The sequence below is a fragment of the Hypanus sabinus genome, chromosome 2 (assembly GCF_030144855.1).
Source record: "Hypanus sabinus isolate sHypSab1 chromosome 2, sHypSab1.hap1, whole genome shotgun sequence".
NCBI lineage: Eukaryota > Metazoa > Chordata > Chondrichthyes > Myliobatiformes > Dasyatidae > Hypanus > Hypanus sabinus.
The window spans coordinates 65,318,548-65,339,257 of record NC_082707.1 but is presented as its reverse complement, the minus strand read 5'-3'; positions in this window follow the sequence as shown (position 1 = coordinate 65,339,257).

Below are 20,710 nucleotides of genomic sequence, written 5' to 3'. Positions count from 1 at the left end.
TTTATTTGTTCTTAAAAGGCAACAGGATCACAACCTGAGTCTGCAATCCAGAGTTTGTCAATTTTGAGCATCAACAGATTTTTTAAACATCTTAAGACAATGTTGCTTACTGAAGTACCCCTGGCTATAACTGTAGATTTCAGCTGTATTAGTCTTAAATGGGAACATTTGCTGGTTCCCCTTGGAGCTGCATGCAATGAGTCACCACTTTCTGATGTCTTTTATTTATTATCGAAGTTTCCATGCAATATACAATCCTGAGATTCACCACCTCACAGACAGCCACAAAACAAAGTAAGTCAGGGAGACCGTTCAAAGAAGAACATCAACCCTGACACCCCCACATGCAAAAAAAAACAAATTACACAAATGGCAATAGAAAAGAATGAGCAAAAACATTTAAACACAGAAAGAAAAGAGTCCATTTCCAGTTCAGCTCAACACACAGAAAATGCTGGAGGAACTCAGCAAGCCAGGCAGCATCTATGGAAAGAGTAAACAGACAATGTTTCAAGCTGAGACCTTTCATCAGACCTGGGAGAAAAAAAGATGAGAAGTCAGAGTAAGAAGGTTGGGGGAAGTGAGGAAGAAATACAAGGTAATAGGTGATAGGTGAAACCGGTGAGGGAGGGGGTGAAGTAAAGAGTTGGGAAGTTGATTGGTGAAAGTGATACAAGGCTGCAGAAGGGGGAATCTGATAGGAAAGGATAGAAAGTCATGAAAGAAAGGGAAGGGAGAGGAGCACCAGAGAGAGGTGATGGAAAGGTAAGGAGATAAGTTAAGAAAGGAAATGGCAATGGGGATGGTGGGGGGGGGGGAATGGGGTGAGGAGGGCATTACCAGAAGTTCAAGAAATCGATACTTATGCCATCAGGCTGGAAGCTACTCGGATGGAATATGACATGTCAGAATGGGAATGGGATGCAGAATTAAAATGGAGATCCTGCTTCTTTGGGCAGACAGAATGTAGGTGAACAGCGAAGTGGTCTCCCAGTCTGCATCAGGTTTCACCGGTATACTGGAGGCCACACTGGGAGCACCGGATACAGTAGATGACCACAACAGACTCACAGGTAAAGTGTCGCCTCACCTGGAAGGACTGTTTGGGGTCCTGAATGGAAGTGAGGGAGGAGGCGTAGGGGTAGGTGTAACATTTGTTTCACTGGCAAGAATAAGTACCAGGAGGGAGATCAGAGGGGAGGGACAAATAGACAAAGGGGCCATACAGTGCGTGATCCCTGTAGAATGTGGGAAGGAGGGAAAGATGTGCTTGGTGGTGGGATCCCAGTGGAGGTGGCAGAAGTTACAGAGATTTATGTGCTGGACACAGAGACTGGTAGGGTATTGGTTAAGGACAAGAGGAACCATATCCCTCGTGGGGTGGCAGGAGAATGGGTGAGGGCACATACGTGCAAAACGGAAGAGATTAGGTGAGGTCAGCGTTGATGGTGGAGGAAAGGAAGCTCTTTTCTTTGAAGACCGAGGACATCTCCTTCATTCCAGAATGAACAGCCTCATCCTGAGAGCAGGTGTTGGAAATGAACCAGGTAAATTTGAGGACAGGGTGGAAGTTGGGCAAAGTTGATGAAGTCAACGAGTTCAACATGGGTGCAGGAAGCAGCACCAATGCAGTGAGTGATGTAGCGTAGGAAAAGTTGGGGAGTGATACCTTTGTAAGTTTGGAACATAGGCTATTCCACGTAGCCAACAAAAAGGTAGGCAATGCTGGGACCTACACAAAAGCCCATTGCTACACCCTTTGTACCAGTGTAGGCTTGGAGCATAGCCTACTTCCTATTCCCATTCTGACATTAGGCCATGGCCTCCTCTGCTACCTTGATGAGGACACACAGGTGGAGGAGCAACACCTTATATTCTGTCTGGGTAGCCTCCAATCTGATGGCATTTACATTGATTTCTTGAACTTCTGGTAATGGCCCACTCCCCCTCTACTTCACTATTCCCCATTCCCATTTCCCTCTCTCACCTTATTACCTTATCTCTTTCCCCCTAGCCTTTGTTCCATGTTCTGTCTCTCCTATCAGATTCCTCCTTCTCCAGCCCCTTATCTCTTTCACCAATTGACTCCCCAGCTCTCCTCTCCCAGTTTCACATCACCTGCTACCTTGTATTTCTTCCTCCCCTCCCCCACCTTCTTACTCTGACCTCTCATTTCTTTTTCTCCAATCCTAATGAAAGGTCTTGGCCCAAAACATTAACTGTTTACTCTTTTCCATAGATGCTGCCTGCTTTTTGTGTGTGTTGCTTCAATTTCCAGTATCTCCAGATTTTGTCTTGTTCTGTTCAGTTCAGTGTTCATTATCTGCAGGCTGCTCTGATTCTAAGTTGCCCACAAAATAATAGCAAAAAAAGGAGTAATGATAAACTTGCAGCAATGGGCATCTTGTTTGCATATTTTTCAGAAATTCTCTTTAGTTGAATTCCATTTTTTTGCAGAACCTACAGTTTTTTTTTTGTGAATTGCAAGTTATCCTTCAATTGCCAAAACCAACAATCTAAAAATCCTGGTCATACAGTACTATAACACAGAAATAGGCCCCTTAGCCCATTTAATCCATGTCAGCATGGTCCTCCGCCTGGTCCCATCTACCTACACTCAGCCCACAGCCCCCTAAACCTCTCTCATCCATGTACCTACCCAAATTTCCAATTAATATTGTAATGAAATCTCCATCCACCACTTCCACTGGTAGCTTGCACCACACACACAGCACCCTCTGAGCGAAGAAGCAGCCCTTCAAATCCCATTTAAATATTTCACCGTTAACTCTAAAGCCATCATAATTCAAGTGAATGTCAAGAGAAGATCCTCACATGACCCAATGAAATAGAAGTGGGAGAAAGCTATTCACTCCTTTGTATTTGATCCACCATTTAACAAGACAATGGCAGATCTTTAACCTCAGAACCGCATTAACACTTAGATTTAATTAATATTTTAAAAATTACACTTATTAGCTGTGCTTCTAAATCCTATTTTATACTTTTCCCTACATTAATATTACCATTCAGTGGCCTTTGGACAACTCCAACCAATGTTTTGTCCCACCTTCTGAACTTTAATTCTACCTAAATGAGTTTTACTCTTTACATTTTCAGAAACAGGTCCTCCTTCTTTTCCCATCAACATAGTTGATCCACCTCTCCTCCTTTTCCACTTTGCCTCTTTCTATTAATATTTAAATCCTGAAATATCTAACACCTGATTGGTAGAAGCTTTATATGAAACATTTATTTCTATTCCTATGCCTTTATTTCTTCTACCAAAGTGCACGTCCATACACTTCCCTATGTTATATTCCATTTGCCATTCATCGCTCACTTGCTTTCCATAAATTCTGCAGCTGAATTTTCCTGGAAAAGCACACTGGACATCAGTGTGCAGCTGACATATTAAAGCATGCCAGTGACAACTTTTATCTCTCAGTTCATAAGCAAGAATAGATTGGATGGCAAGTAACGAAACAGATTGTGCCCTGCTTCCTATGCACAGTTACTCTGTTGAGCTGATCCAGTGTTGTAACAGTACTAAAACATCTTGGTGAGGGGCATGTTTTGCCCTGAAGGTCAAACCTTCGGTACTAAAAATGAGGCATTTTCTGGTTCCCTTGTCTTTCCCACAACAGCAGTATTACTCAGTTCTTGAAATCATATGGAAAGAACTGAACTGGCTGAAGGCTGGCGACTCTGACACTGGGAATCTCAGGAACTGGATCATCCTCTCTGTATCTCTGCTGTCATTAGCGCTCACACGCTGGGCACTATCAATGTCAAATATGCAGGTATTTTTGCAGCCTTCTCAACCCATTACCCATTTAATTGTCCCCTGCTGGTCACAACGAGATGCAGTGGGACTGTTGAGTTTGGATTTGATCTGTTATAAGTATGCTTAGCTTTTGTCTACTGAATGTAATTTTGCCAGTTAACGTGTATACAGTATATAATGTGTGACGGTTTTTTTAAAACTTATGCATCATGCAGTTTCTTTTCCTATCTTTTTGCCCTTCCAGTGAACCTGGGTTGATCCCCTGACTTGACTGCAATGGCAAAGTAAGGGCCATACTTACCATGAAGTACTGATTGTGGTGGGATACAATTTTGCTGTTGCTGATGGTCAACAACAGCTTAGCGATGCCTCATTCTGAGATGCCAGATCTTTTCTGAGTCTAACCCATTTTCATGATATTAATACCACATAGCACAATGGAGGGTGTCTCCATAAAGACTTTTTGTGGTGACTTTATCAATGATTTCATAGTCAGATGCATCTACCACATAAAGATCAGTGAGCACAAGATTAAGTAGGTTTGTCCCAATGTTGAATTCACTCGTAATAGGCACAGTGATGCTCTTCACAAGTTTGCTTTTTCAGTCAGTGGTAGCGTCATCAAGCCATTCCCAGAGAGGGATACTGAAATCCCTCACCCAGAACACATTCTTTGTCTTTGTTCCTTTTAGTATTTCTTCCCAGTGTTGTCTAATACAAAGGGCCCACTGATTCAGAGGCTGTGGAAAAACAGTGGGTATTAATCATGAGGAGGTTCCCCTTCCCATGTTTGATCTGATACCATGAAGCCTCTATATCAGTGTACCATCACCCCAGATCCTTCTGTTCTGCCAGTGGAAAAGACATAACCAGGGGTTGCAATAGAATTGCCCACTGCAATATCAGCAAGTATTTTTTTCTCTCAGAGCAGGACCAGGCTGTTACTTAAGTGGTACATGAGCTCAACTGGCCAAGTACCAGTTAAGCTGTTGCTATGGGCTCTTATATTGTTAAGCAGCTTAACATGCAGCACCTTGTCAAAGGCTTTCTGAAAAGCCAAGTACACAATATCCACTGACTCTCCTTTGTCTATCCTGTCATGTACCAGTTAAGCCATTATATGTCAATGATTTGGATGACAGAATGATGGCTTTGTTACTAGTTTTACGTAAGATATGTTAATAGGTGGAGGGGCAGATAGTGTTGAGGAAGTAAGGAGTCTACAGAAGAACGTAGACAGATTAAGAGACTGGACAAAGGCATGGTAGATGAAAGATAATGTGGGGAAGTGTATAGTCATGCACTTTGGTGGAAGGAATAATGGCTTAGACTATTTTCCAAATGGGAAGAAAATTCAAAAACCAGAGTTGCAAAGTGTCTTGGCAGTCCTCATGTAGGACTCACTAAAGATTAACCTGCAGGTTGAGTCAGTGGCAAATGCAGTGTTCACATTCATTTCGAGAGGACTGGAATATAAAAACAAGTATGTAATGCTGAGGCCTTACAAGGCATTGGTCAGTCTGCACTTGGATTATTGTGAGCAGATTTGGACCCCTTATCTAAGAAAAAATGTGCTGGGATTGTAGAAGGTCCAGAGGAGGTTCACAAGAATAATTCTGGTAATAAAATGGTGAATGTATGAGAAGTGTTTGATGGTTGTGGGCCTGTTCTCACTGGAGGTTAGAAGAATGGGAAGAGGGGAGGAATCTCTGAAACATTAGCACTGTTGAAAAGACTAGATAGAATGGATGTGGAAAGGATGTTTCCAAAAGTGGGTGAGTCTAGGACCAAAGTGCACAACTTCAAAATAGAACAGAGAGATGAGGAAGAACTACTTTAGCTGGAGGGTAGTGAATCTGTGTTATGCAGATAGCTGTGGAGGTCAAGCCATTGGATATATTTAAAGTGGAGGCTGATAGGTTCTTTATAAATCAGTGCATCAAAGGTTACGGGGAGAAAGCAGGAGAATGGGGTTCAGAGGAATAATAAATCACCATGATGGAATGTAGGAGCAGACGCAATGGGCCAAATGGCCTAATTCTGCTCCTATGTCTTATGATGTTATGGAATAACCTTCCCAACATGGACACCAAGCACAAATAAGGTGATCGGTTTTTTCCATTTTTAACCATAGCCATCATGACAAAAGCAAGAATTTGGTGAGGGTTTTAAGAGGTCAGTTAACAGTTACAATTACATTGCTGTGGGTCTGGATTCATGTAGAAACCAGACAAGGTAAGAATTGTACATTACCTCCCACTGGTCCAGCAGTTTTATCATTACATTTACTGAGCTTTCAAATTTTTGAATATTTTAATTATTTTACTAATTGTATTTGAATTCCATAGTTCATTTACGCATCCTGGGTTAATTGTCTTGTAACTTCACAATTTTTTTTCAAAAACATGAACTCTGTTCCAATAGCTGCTGAGCACTGAAGACTAGAAAGCTCTCTAATAATTAAAAAAATGTACTAAAATAAATTACCTTAAAAAATGCAAAAAAAGGACAAGAGAATGTCAATGTAAAAACAAACACCAGTGAGTTTTCTATGAACCAAGTGTAGAAAGTGAATTTTAAAATATCTAAATTTATCTTACAGTGTCTTTCATACAGCAAGTGAAATCATTGTTCAAGTTCATTGTTGTCATAAGCATGCATATTATTATTGTTGTTGAGTGCTGACAAGTTGTCAACTCATGACGACCCTATGAATAGTGCAGTAGTGGTCCATAGGGTTTTCATGGCAAAATATGGAAGCAGGTTGCCAGGCCTTACTTCCACACAGATACTGCTGCTGCCCAGGATGGGACCCGTCCAGATTTGAATTCAGAACCATCTGCCTCAAAGTCCAGTGCTAATGCCACTACATCACCTGCCAGCCCGAAGCATGTACACACAGGGCATAATTGCCATGAAAATTGGCCTTTGCTTACAAAGTTAATACAAATTTAAATTAACATAAACTATATGTAACATATGTGTACGCAAAGTAAACAAGAAAATAAACATTTCACTAGTGCAAGATTGAGAGGTAAAAGGAAAAGAAGTCAGCCTTCAAAAGAATTCCACTCTGTTTCAACAGTTTACTAAGGCTTGTTGAAATGTCTCAGTTCCTCTGATGTCGTTAACTTTAGCAGTCCATCATCAAGTGGATTTACAGTGCTGTCATATAAAACTCTGAGCTCTAATTTGGGTTGTGAAGCACCTGTTCTTCTGAGCACAGTAGGGCAAATAAATACTTAAAAATGGAATCTGAGATGGGTACAAAATTCTGATCTGAAAACTGTGCTGGTAAAGGAGCATGCAAGAATGCAGAACAAACCAGTTATGAAGTTGATCAGTGTGCAAAATTCACATGGTGCCAAGATTCCCATTATTGAACACTACACTCTAGCCATTACCCAGTGTTAATCTAATACAGCCTAAAAAGTTAAACAGAATCAAAGGACCCACAACAGTTGCTGTTTAAATTAATCTTGAACTATTTAGAAATGAAATACCAAATTATTTCTTCAAGTTTCAGGCTCAGAGGTTACTGCACTGAGGAGTGATTTGGATCTACGAAAGGTGGTGGACACAGTCCCATCCATCGCAGGCAAAGCCCTCCACACCATTGAGCGTATCTACAAGGAGCACTGACACAGAAAGTGAATCCGTCATCGAGGACCTCTCACCCTCCAGCTGATGCTCTCCTCTCATGGTACCATCGTGAAGGCGGCACAGGAGCCTTAGGTGCCACACCACCACGTTCAGGAACAGTTATTATCCTTCAACCATTGATACTTTAATTGACGCAGGAACTCAATAGCATGTTCACCTGTTAATATGCAGCAAATTAATTTTGTGCCAGGGACTTTTTTTTAACCTCTAAAATCATATATCAGTTACAGCATGGAAACAGGCCATCTCAGCCCTTCTAGTCCATGCCAACGCTTACACTCGCCTAGTCCCACTGGCCCGCACTCAGCCCATAACCCTCCATTCCTTTCCTGTCCATATACCTATCCAATTTTACTTTAAATGACAATACTGAACCTGCCTCTACCACTTCTACTGGAAGCTTGTTCCACACAGCTACTACTCTCTGAGTAAAGAAATTCCCCCTCGTGTTACCCTTAAACTTGTGTCCCCTAACTCTCAAATCATGTCCTCTTGTTTGAATCTCCCCTACTCTCAATGGAAAAAGCCTATCCACGTCAACTCCATCCATCCCCCTCATTATTTTAAATACCTCTATCAAGTCCCCCCTCAACCTTCTGCGCTCCAAATAATAAAGACCTAACTTGTGCAGCCTTTCCTGTATCTTAGGTGCTGAAACCCAGGTAAAATTCTAGTAAATCTTCTCTGAACTCTCTCTATTTTGTTGATAACTTTCCTATAATTCGGTGACCAGAACTGGACACAATACTCCAAATTTGGCCTTACCAATGCCTTGTACAATTTTAACATTACATCCTAACTCCTATACGCAATGCTCTGATTTATAAAGGTTTAGTTATAACAAATTTAACTATTTCAGATAATAATCAGTGACTGTACAACTGTCATTTACATCTCCTTCAGTCATGCTTCTGGAGTCCAAATAACATTGCCCATGGCCTTGCACCATCCTAGCCTTTAGTCATTTGAACCCCTCTATATTCCACCCAGACAATTACATTAAGGTAGTTTTTTAACCTTATGATTTCCAAATCAGCACTTACTTAAAACATATCGCGTCTCATTCTTCAACCAAAAGCATTTACTGTTCTTCAAAGTAATAAGACCATAAGACATCGGAGCAGAATTGGGTCATTCACCCCATTGAGTCTGCTCCACCATTCCATCATGGCTGATTATTAGCCCTCTCAATCCCATTCTCCTGCCTTCTCCTCATACGTTTGACACCCTTGCTTATAAGAATCTAGTAGCCTCTACTTTAAATATACAGTACCCTATGACTTGACATCCACAGCCCTCTGTGCAAATAATTTCCATAGGTTCTCCATTATTCTGATTTGCAATGGTATCTTGTTCTGATTTCCCTATGCACACCTTTGTGTTTGCACAAGAGCAGCCAGACACCTGAGCTTTGCAAGTTGCTTGAGGATGGAGAAGGAGAAGGTACAGAAAGACTTAGCAGAAGATTATATCTGCCACAGACCCTTAGGGTACAAATCTCCTACCTCAGCTTTAATGAGGACCATGGCATGAGATGTCACCATATTTCCATGAAGAGGTTAAAAACCAAAAGAACAAAAAAGATTAGTGATATACTGTGACAGAGTATAAGTGTAGAAAGGCCAAAGGAAGGTAGATAACCACCTTCTGCATGGGCTATACACGATTAAATATTCTTGAACAATAATCAGAACCTCAGTCATGCTTTCCCATTCATCAACTCTCCCACACAATTGCCCTTTCATGCATCAATCACCTCCTATAAACAAAACAAACATTAAAAACAAGACTCAAGAAGCCACTTTCACCTAATTTCATGACTTAAGTCATCCCGTAATGCCTCCTATAATGAAGCAGTGACTCTTAGTGCTTTTACTAAATGGTTATTTCCAAGTGCCTTTGCATACCCTGATGCCCCACAAATTGTTTGGTGGGCTATTGCAACATGAATTCAGCAGACTGAGGTCAGCTTTAGAGAGACTCCAAAAAGCTTTGGATATAGATTTCAGAAAGAATCACTTTGGACTGAATTGGAACAGTGTTTCAAACTATATCCTGCCAACGCTTTGTACAATGGTATCCAGATCAATATGGGCAGCAAAGTGAAAACCTGCTCTTTTGTAATTCTTACTTGGACCAGCCTGGCACTAGAATGAGAGTGAATTTGGTAAATGTCATCACCATAGACACTGCAAGATCCAACCTGGTGCTAGTCGGATTAATTAGCCATTCCACACCAGAATGACTGGGCTCAATTTCTACACAGAATCCTTCCACATTCAGTGTTATTTACCATCAGGGGTATTGTGCACCAGGGGTGATATAATTTTATATATTATAATGAAGTTTATACATAATCTCTTCTCAAAGAAAACAAACCCAGCTACCCAAATGTTTAAACTTCTCTATTCTTTGAAACATCCTCATGGATATCCTCTGTATCCTCTCTGGTTTTAATACATCCATCCTGATGATGTAAGCAGTATCTGAGCTGCAGATGGAATAATGTAAAATGCAGTTCCAGTATAATCTCCCTACCCTAATGTTCTGTGCCTCAATCAATATGAGATCCTATTGGCTTGATTGTCCTACTCCTACTCTGGTTTATAATGTTCTTAACTACTTCTGCCAGCCCCACCAGCTGAACGTGCATCCGAGATCCCTCTGTACAACTTTGGGAAAGTAGTGGTGAGCCACCGTCTTACATGTTCTTGTGGTGAAGGTACTTCAACAGTGCTGCTGGAGAGGTAGTTACAGGAATAAGGCTTTGCAATGAAAGATTAGTGATAAATTATGAAGTCAGGATGATATGGAGGGGAATTTACAGATGACGGTATTCTTGCTTACCTGCTCTTCTTGCTCTTTAACATGCTGACTGTACCATAAGTGAATGGACATGGGCTTATTGCATCTTCATGCAGGTCAGTTCATAAATCTTCAATATTCACAATACTATAAAAATCATTGTGCTCAATTTAACTCAGACGGAACCAGCAGTGTTAGTAATACAACACCTGCAAGTAATCTTAACTTATCCATGTTATGAACAGATAAAAATTTTCTAAACCCAGTATCAATGACATTTTATTTGAACTGAAGTTGGATCCGATGACATATTGTTTTATATGCCAGCTAATGTCAAAATATAATATTTTCCATCGTCTTACATATTCCTTTTCCCTTCCCAGACAGTGATGTTGATGGGTATTTATCCAATTCCCCAGCAATCAAGCAGAATATATATTATTCTCCAGAGGGCAGAACTGAGATTGCTTGTAGCATAATGGTTAATGCTGTAATTATCCTATATGAGGATCCTTACTTTTGTTAGTGTCAGTGTCAATGCTTAATATTAACTTGATATCCAATTTAAGCTTCAGTTATTCAACAAGTTCAACACGGCTACTTACTGGATGCCTATCAATGTTAAACAAGTACACCTCAGTTACACAAGTGAACATAAATCTGAATTCTAAAGATTGCCACATGGGTTCATCCTTGAAACATGTACCAACACCACAACCATCTTCAAAAAAGTAATCTTCTCCTTTTGGAAACTTAATACTGAATTAGTCAGCACATGATGAATGACTGATTCTGTTTCTGACTGTGATTTCGGAGTCTGGAATTTTCATATTTCAATAAGGTAATTTTACTTTAGAAAACTACTATTTTTAACATATAATCCTGTGTTTTAACATAAAATCTTGTATTTTTAATTTTCCAACAAATTTAGATAAACTGAGTTTTAGACTCTTCATTTCTAGATTTTTCTGAAGGTCACTTCTATTAACATGATATATATCAGAACTAAGTTCCTGATGATTATTTGCAACTATTAATATTAAGTTTTAGGATTGATACAGTTTACTAAATCTGCACCAGTTCTCTCTCACTAGGCTACAGTCTAAGCTTCAATGACATGTGAATTCCATGGGACATCTGGTGTTTAAAACACTGGAAGTCATGGCCTCAGATTTCAAAGCCTTTCTCTCAGTCTTCACATGTGATGAAAACTAATAACATGAGAAATATTCATCATTTATTTGTCCCAATCATGAAAAACTGTGCGCAGACAATTATTTTGTAATTTACCCCTAATTCTAAAATAGTGGTTTTCTAATGAAAAATATGTAGAATTGTGTTTACAGGATTACCTGATCGATCTTTACCAATAGTTCATTTGCATTCATACTTCATATTAATCAGCGTACAGGTGTTTTTTTAAAGGCCTGATAAAAGGCAGGGAATTCACAGAGCACAAGTGTAAACTGATTATCTCAAGATAATAGAAATTGAAGCAATATTTAGCCTTATCAAACTTGAAATGTTTTTATTCCCTTTCCTTTGATTTCTCCAAATACTAATTAAAATAGATTTGCAAGTCAATAAAACAGTTTTCTATTAGCAACCAAGGTAACTGGCCTAATTACTTAGTCCTCTGCTATTTATGTTGTTATGTTGCAACACAAAATATTACCATATTTAAAACTACTGTCAAAAAGCAGTATGTGTCATGTTTCCCTAATTTATCAGTGCCAACTAATGAAGAATCATGTTCAAAGAGAATTTCACACAGAAATGTACAACTTAAACAGGCTTCAAATCATTACAGCATGATACCAGACAACATAATTCTGTTAGTAATGCAAGGATGTGTATATATAAGCCATTACATCTTCAGGATGCCTTACAGCTCGATTATATCATCCCAGGAAATATAATCGGATTTGAGCCTCATTATTACTTCCTCCATCTACCCATTTCATTTATCATATCATTAGTATTTTTAGACAGGTCCCACTAGGCCACTGCACTTTTGTAGGTGAGTAAGTCAGCCTACAGAGCAAGTAGCAGACACTCAGGGAAACTGATCCCCTTTTAATGTGCTGTTACAGTTACCTGCTCTAATGCAATTATCATGTACAAAGCAATTTTAGGAAAATGACTTTACAAGCAGAACTCTGTCATTTTATAAACATGGATTAATGTTGTAATTGGATCTTAATTAGTCAATTCTGTGAAAGGTTACATCATTTCTTTGTTTGAATGTTGTTATTTAATGTCATTTTTTTTTTAGCCTTGACCTTGCAGAAAGAGGGTATTTTCCAGTCAGCAATATGCTTTATCTTTGAAAGCTGCAATCAATAAGGATAATTAATGATGCCTGCTGCAATGATAACCTCAGCAATCGTTATACCACATTAATCCCTGCAGTCGGGCTGGGGTCAAGGCCATCTAAATCATCCACTGATGGGTGGAGGAATTAGAATAATCCAGATGTGTAGACATGGAGAAGCACTTACTTTTCATCTCTTAAAAAGTCATCAACCTAAAACATTAACCCTATCTTTCTCCCTCCATGGATGCTGTCTGACTTGCTGGGTAATTCCAGCATTTTCTACTTTCTTAGATTTCTTTTAATGCTTGTTTCAGATGCTATGGATTGATATGGATAAACAAATTGCAGCTCTTTTTATTTCCTTGTTTCCTTAAACACATAATCAGAATGAACTTGTTTAATCTTCCCAAGTAAATAATGAGCAAATTAATAGATCAAAAAAAATCAGCATCTATATATGTAATGACAAAGGATTTATTGGACTTTAATTATATTTAAAAAGTCAAACTGTAATCATTTAAAGATGTCTTCTTGAAAAATACAGCATTTAAAAATACAAAATGAATTTATAAAAATAAAGAGAATTTATTTATTTAGGACAGGAGAAAAGATAGTTTGACAGTTGTGGCAATGCAACCCCAACCCCCTCCTTTTCAGTTGAAATATCACCCAATATTCCACTTCATCTTTTCCTAATGTCTGCTAGCTCCTCCAAGAAATGATAACACAGCAGCACTGTCTACATATCCTGAAAAACACCAATGCATTGTGCACAAAGCTTTGGGAGGAAAACAAACCCCATTCATAAGTGAAAAATAAAATGTACACTGTCTCTGTTGGCAATGGACAGGTAATGAGAATGTATCCACAAAGAGCCTAGATACTTGAGCATGATCAGGAGATGAAGATAGCAATTGAGGCTTAATAGAGATAGCTTCAATAAATCCATATCTTTGACATACCCAAAGATATGATGGCTTAAAAACTACCTGTGATCAGGAATTCCTCAGATCCACACTGTTCAGTGAACCCAGGCATGCTCTCTTTCTCCCCTCTCCCATCAGGCAGAAGATACAAAAGCCTGAAAGCACATACCACTAGGGTCAAGGTGTGCATTTTACCCTGCTGCTATCAGACTCCTTGTGTGATAAGATGGACTCTTGACTTCACAATGTAACTCATTATGATCTTGCACTTTATTGTTTACCTGTATGGCATTTCCTCTGCAACGTTTATATTTTATTTTGCTTTGTTATTGTTTTACCTTGTTTAACCACTCTTGTAATGATTTAATCTGTAAGAACAGTGTGCAAGACAAGTTTTTCCTCTGTATTTTGGTACATGTGACAATATTAAATGAATAAAAGCAATGGTAATATAATCTAATACAGTTGGCATATATGGATATTAGAACTGTGCCTAACCATACATGTATTTTAATAAATGTATGACAAAATAGATACATTTCAAAAATATAAAAGTAAATGTAGAAAAAAGCTAATTGATACTTTAAATACAATTCACAGGAATAATGCCATGCACACTCTCTAACATATTTTTGTAGAAAACGTGAACGTAGGTTTCAACTTCTGATGCAAGATGTTGATTTCAGATCTGCCCCAAGGAGAGGGGATAAAGAGATAAAAAAAAAAAATGTGATAAACGAGCAGGTTACCAAACATTTTAAATGGAAAATTTGTAAAAAGCCTTGGAAGATCAAAAGAAAACATTAAATATAAAAGTATATTTTAAAATGATGTGCATCATTAAAAAGTCTCAACTTCAAGGAGAGAAACATAATGAAAGGGAAAATAGGTTGTTTGAGGACATATCTTTTAACATGCCATTGTTTGTTAACTTTCTTTTGCACTTAATTTTGTGTAATAAAATACATAGATAAAAATGAATGCAAGTGTACTAATGTCATTTATGGTTAATGCTTTCCATAAAACCCAGATGAAAAAATTTATTTTGAGTTCATATCAAACAGGTGGCATTTTCATTATGTTACAAACTTTATACAAAATTGGAATCCTCACATTTAATTTCCTGTGATGTTTAAAGCACTTGCCATTTGGCTTCAATCCAGAGATTAATAGTCAGGCACAGTTCCAAGATTTTCATTAGGATCGTCGTTATTATAGCTGTAACAAAATTAAAGGGCAATTGCTGGTATTTACTCTAACTAATTCATATAATTTATATAATTTTATTCACATTTAAAACTTAGTAGGTAAAGAATAAATTGAAATATAATTGTTCAATATATCATAATGATACTTCAAATATTGTCTTACCAAATACTAGAACAAGGGGTTAACACTGTCCATTAGCTATTTTAGCATTGAGCTACAATGGGGCAAGATTGTAAACTTAAGCACTACTGGTGTAAAATTAAGTAGATATGTACACAATTCAGTAGCCTTTGGAATCAGCCATTTAAGAGGGAGGTGAGAAGGAACTTTAGGAAGAGCAAGGATTATTGAATATCAAGAACATCATTAACTTTGAGATCAGAGGAGCAAGAACCCCATGCGCATAAAAATCAGAAAATGCTGGAAACACTCAGTGGACAGGGCAGCAATTTAGGAGACAAAAACAATTCATCTTTCCGGTTCTAAGGGAAACAAAAAAATAAACAAATTACTTTTCAGAAGCAGAGAAGGTGGCGATAGACAGGAAAAACAAAGGGAATAGTTCTGATAGACAAAACCAAATGAACAAATACTCCATTTGTCTTCTCTCGTGCAAGGAGACCACATCAAGGTGGTCACCTTGTGGAAAAGTTGCATTCAGTATTCAGAGGCCCTGACCTACCATCTTAAATCTGATCACACTATTGCTCTGACTTACTAGTTTGACATACCAACTGAACTGAAAACCAGTCTTCGGATAGTAAAACCTGTTCACAATTTAACTTTAACTGATGCTTTGGGGTAATCAAAAACAATCAGTGGGCACGGGACATTCTGAATCTGTACCATTGAAATTATGCAAGATGAATGTTCAGATTAATTGGTGATCATTAAAAAAAATCATATTGAAGGCATCACCTGTATTAACACATTGCCTGATATAGGAACTGTACTTCCCTCAACCACAGGACCCTGCAGAGAGTGGTGCTGACAGCCCAGCGTATCTGTGGATGTGAACTTCAGACTATTCAAGACATTTATACAGGTGTGTTAAAAGGGCCTGAAGGATCATTGGGGACCTGAGTCACCCCAACCACAAACTGTCCCAGCTGCTAACATCCAGGAAATAGTACCACAGCATAAAAGCCAAGATCAACAGGCTCCAGGACAGCTTCTTCCACCAGGCCATCAGACTGATTAATTCATGCTGACACAACTGTATTTCTATGCTATATTTACTGTCCTGTTGTACATACTATTTATTATAAATTACTATAAATTGCATATTGCACATTTAGACAGAGACATAACGTAAAGATTTTTACTCCTCATGTATGTGAAGGATGTAAGTAATAAAGTCAATTCAATTCAATTGTTAAAGGCATGTCCCTGCCACTTAATGCAGGGTTTAGGACAGGTCTGTTTCGTCAATTAATTTTCTGGTTAGTTATATATTCAGGGATCTATCCTTCAACACAATAATAAAGTATATATTTTGGGAGTCTAGAGTGTGTGCTTAGGATTTTTCAAACAAGCCACTAGTAACAAAAGGGTTCTGCTAGTTCGGATGTACTGCCATTGTAATTATGTAATTCTGTTTAAGTTATTTGACAATCGTCAAATGTTAAGTTACTAGGTGATTATAGCCAATTAATCTGTAGTTAATTGCTTATTACCTTTGTATTTATAAAGTATAAACCAATGTATCAGGAGATACAAACTAGGTTTTCTTCTGAAGATGTGCTCTATTGAATAAAGCCTTTTGTATTTTCCACTTACAGCTTCCACGTGGCTCAGTTTAGTCAGACACGACAATCCCCTTGGTCACTCTTATGTTATATTCCCCCTCCCCCATCTTTCCTGCATCTTAACAAGCTTTTTTTAAATATCTGATTCACAGTTTTGCTGAAGGATTATTGGCCTGAAATGTTATCTCAGTTTCCCACTCCACAGATGTAGCCTGTTCCACTGAGTAGTTTTAGCATTTTTGGTTTTTATTTTAGATTTTCAATTTTTCAAAGGAATAGAATAACCAGATATCATAACTCTATGTTGCTCAAGAGTTCTGTTGCAGTGATTCAGAAAGATACTTCAAAGAAGCTACAGAAATAGGTAAAATAAGTCGCTAATGAAGAAATTTAATACATTGGTAAGCCTGGAAGAAAGATCTTGGACAATGTTAAGGATAGCCCAGCAACCTGGACAACAAACAAAAATGCAGAACTTGGAAATGTGAAATAATAACAGAAAAATATATTGAAAAACAAGTCAGATAGCATCCATGGAAAGAGGAGAGTTAATGTATCAAATCTGAGACCTTCATCAGAACTAGGAAAGAAAGAAAATAGGTTAATTTCAATTGCAGAAAAGGTGGGGGAGGGACAGGGTAGAACATAGGGAATTTCTCTGGTAGGATGAGGTCTAAAAAGAAAGTAGTGTAGTTAAACAAAGATTATCCTGCTTTTACTGTGTTGAGTGTTGCTAAAAGCAAAGGTATGGGACAAGCCTAGCAGGGCCTCCCATGCCAGAAGGGAGAGATAAGTGAAGTTAAAATCACAGGTAGATGACTGGCAAAGATGATCCATTATAATGCAGATAGATAGAAAGAAAGAAGAAATGATCCAAGGTTGGAGAATTTGATGGAGTCTGGGAGGCTGCAACATGCCCAGACAGAAAATTAGTTTTTCTACCCACTACCCATCCGACCTCCACCTTATTTGTAGATTGCAAATGGAAATTACAATGGACATTTACAAAATGGAGAAGATAACAACATCTGTTAATCATAAGCTGGAACAATTTGATTCATACTGAGAAAAATGGTTTAACTACATAATGCCTCATAGGCCTGATTTTATTCTCAGAAATCAATGAATCTGTTGTTAAAAAAAAGATCACTCCCTACTTGTACATAAGTTCTGTACAAGTGAACTCAGCACCTTTTGCTTGTTTTTTCTTTCCACTCTTTTCTATGTGTATATCTCAGATAAATATTTTGTGGAGATTTATGATATATATGATTATATGATATATATGTACAACATCTGAAATACATCTTATGGAAATATTTGTTTGATGATGAACTTCAATAAAAAATTAATTTAAAAAATGTAAAAATAAATTACAAATTTTTAAAAAAATAAATAAATAAAGATCAGAGTGCAGGATCTTGACCCAAAACCTTAACCATTCCTTTACCTCCGCATGCCTGACAAGGCTGGAAGATTTGTAATCGTGTATATAGCTCAGGAACATTGAATACCATGAGAGACCTTACAAACCTTGTTTGGAAAAGTTTTGAACATAGACTCGAGAAGCTTGGAATGTGGACTTACAGCACTCAGAGTGTAGACTAGGGACATGAATTGAATACAGAAGGCATCATTGTCTCCAGCCGACCAATGTTCAAGCTGCTTTTGTACCTCTGCTGGGTCCATTGTTAGCGGAATCCTTCTGTAATGGAGCACGCTAGCAATGACTGAATCCAGGTTCAGAAGAACAGCAGACTCTGTCATAGTGATCACTGCTAATGACTAAACCCAGGTACGGAGGGATGACAGACTCCCAACTAGACACAGAAACAAGAGGTTATACATAGGAATACCAACAAAGCATCGGTAACACGATCAAGCCACACCATGAGACAAATCACTCCACAAAGGGTGCTTAACGGGAGTCCACATTACATAACTAAAGAACGCAGAAAACTGGTGGCAGCTCACAATTAGCTTGACAAGGTTAAACAGAAAGCACAAGGGCTTAACGGTTCTTGTTAAGACAACAATTAGTAATTACAAGTGCTCAAGAAAGCTCAAAGCCAATGCTCCATGGCATGTCCAGAAGCCCACAGGGATCACGACAACTATGAACCATAAGCCTTGACCTGTATCACCATGGATTTCCTCCAGGGATGGCTAGGCAGTCGAATCATTAGTTCATATGACCTACGTATTTGATGTGGTAGTGCAGCATTCTTTATACTGTACAGTACAGACAGATTGAAGATGTCCAATATCAGCTGGCAATCTTTTTGTCTATCAGCTATCCTTGGATTTACTGTGGTGAGTCATTGCATATACCACAAAATAAAAAGCATCATCGCTGCTGCAGGTAAATAAGGCACCAACCTGCATGATGCACTTTGCAAGTCATGCAAGACACAAGATGTCCACAAAATGAAGTACATATATAGTCAACAGCATTAGAACAGTATTAGAAGGAGAGCTCAAATCATCACAGGTTCTTGTGTTTATTCTGACAAAATGGAATGAAATTAATTCAGGTCTCTTGAAACGGAGTGTGCCCGTAACCAATAAGTTATGGTCAGCAAATAGTGAGACACTGCCAATGTCTCCAAATCCAGCCTGGAATAAGGCCAAAAGACTCCAGTTCATGGCCACAAACCCTGGCAGAGTGTCCCTATATTTCTGTAGCTGGAGTTCTGGCTACAGTAGATAGCAGACTTCAGCGAGAAAAATCTTACTTCTTAATGATGTAGCTCCCTGAAGATTCAGGGTAGCTTGAGCCTTAGATTGAGTTCTTCTTCCATTCTTCTTCCTCCTTTCCTAGTTGCTCCTGCTCTGTGTGCCTTCTACCGCATTCTTACCTGTGAACAGTTGTTCAGTGCAGAAGCTTCAATAAAGACAAACTGTAAAATACTTGACCCTCTGCGTCTTGGAGACTAGCTTTAACCTTCAGATTGAGAGGTTTCAGGGAAGTTAAAGTGAGGGAGTATTTTCTGCTATTGAATGTATATTCAGTTATCTGAGATTGAGAGAAATAACAATTGGGGCAATAGGTTACAGTTTAGCAACATGGATGAATGGTGCTGACTGTATCATAGTCTGAGTACTATGAAAATTTGAAGATTTTCAGCATCTGTTCATTCAGTCCACTAGAATGGTGACCAATGTTATTTGCACTATTGTCTCCCTAATCACTATCTGTTGTACTTATTAATGGTATGATGCCAAAAGCTGAATGTCAAACTCTGAATGTGATGCATTTTGCTTATATGAATAAACAACTATTCTACAAAATCCATTGAATTAGAAAGGCTAAAGAAATAGTTAATTTGTTGAGCTATGAATAATTCAGTTCTATTTAAATTACAAAAGATCTTTAATTTAAACATTTTCTACCACATTAGTCATTTAATTGTGCACTGATTTATCAATAAACATTCATAATTATCTAATAAGAATGCAATACAATGAAGCCAAACTACTGGTGGAATGGTTAGTGGTACGTTCATACTGCTGATGCTCCATCTGGCCAGTCCTCAGCTGTCTTGCTGTGGAGGAGCACGGAATGAAGAACAGGTTGGCTCATATCATACTATTTAAATGACCTCCCAGCCTGGCCAGGGGTCCAAAGCAGGTCATCTGTTCAACTAATGCTAAGCAAAGTGTACTGAGACTTAAGAACAGAAGATGTAACACTTCCTCATTAAACATAAATAAAGCAGGAATCTATACATACATAAAATTCAGAAATTCCCTTCTTTCATGTTTTAAAATGGCAAAATATGATTCACTGAGGTTTCTTATTAACAATGTCAATAGATGATCTGTTTTGCAAATGAGAAGTTTCCCTTTACTGAAGCAGTCATTTATCAAAAGTAAACTAAATATGAACCAAGTTATCATTAAAATATTAAAAGCTTTTTTCAAAGAGCACAAATGTCAATTTCCTACTCAACATGACAGAAAATACATGATCTTAAATTATGTAGCAAATCAATGATAACAGAGAGAGATTGCAAAGCAGAAATACAATCTTGAGGAATCATATGTCATCTCAGCCAAGTGAACAAGGCTCAAGTGCCTCTAAACATCATCTGGTCCCCAAGATAAAATCACCAATTTGAAATGACTCTCCAGTGTCTCCTCTTATTTCCACCATAGATGGAGTTTATTTTGATTTTTAGCTGCCTTTTACTTAAGAAACTAAAATTATGTTCTATGCTACCGATGCATAATGAGGATCATTATGAAAATTGAA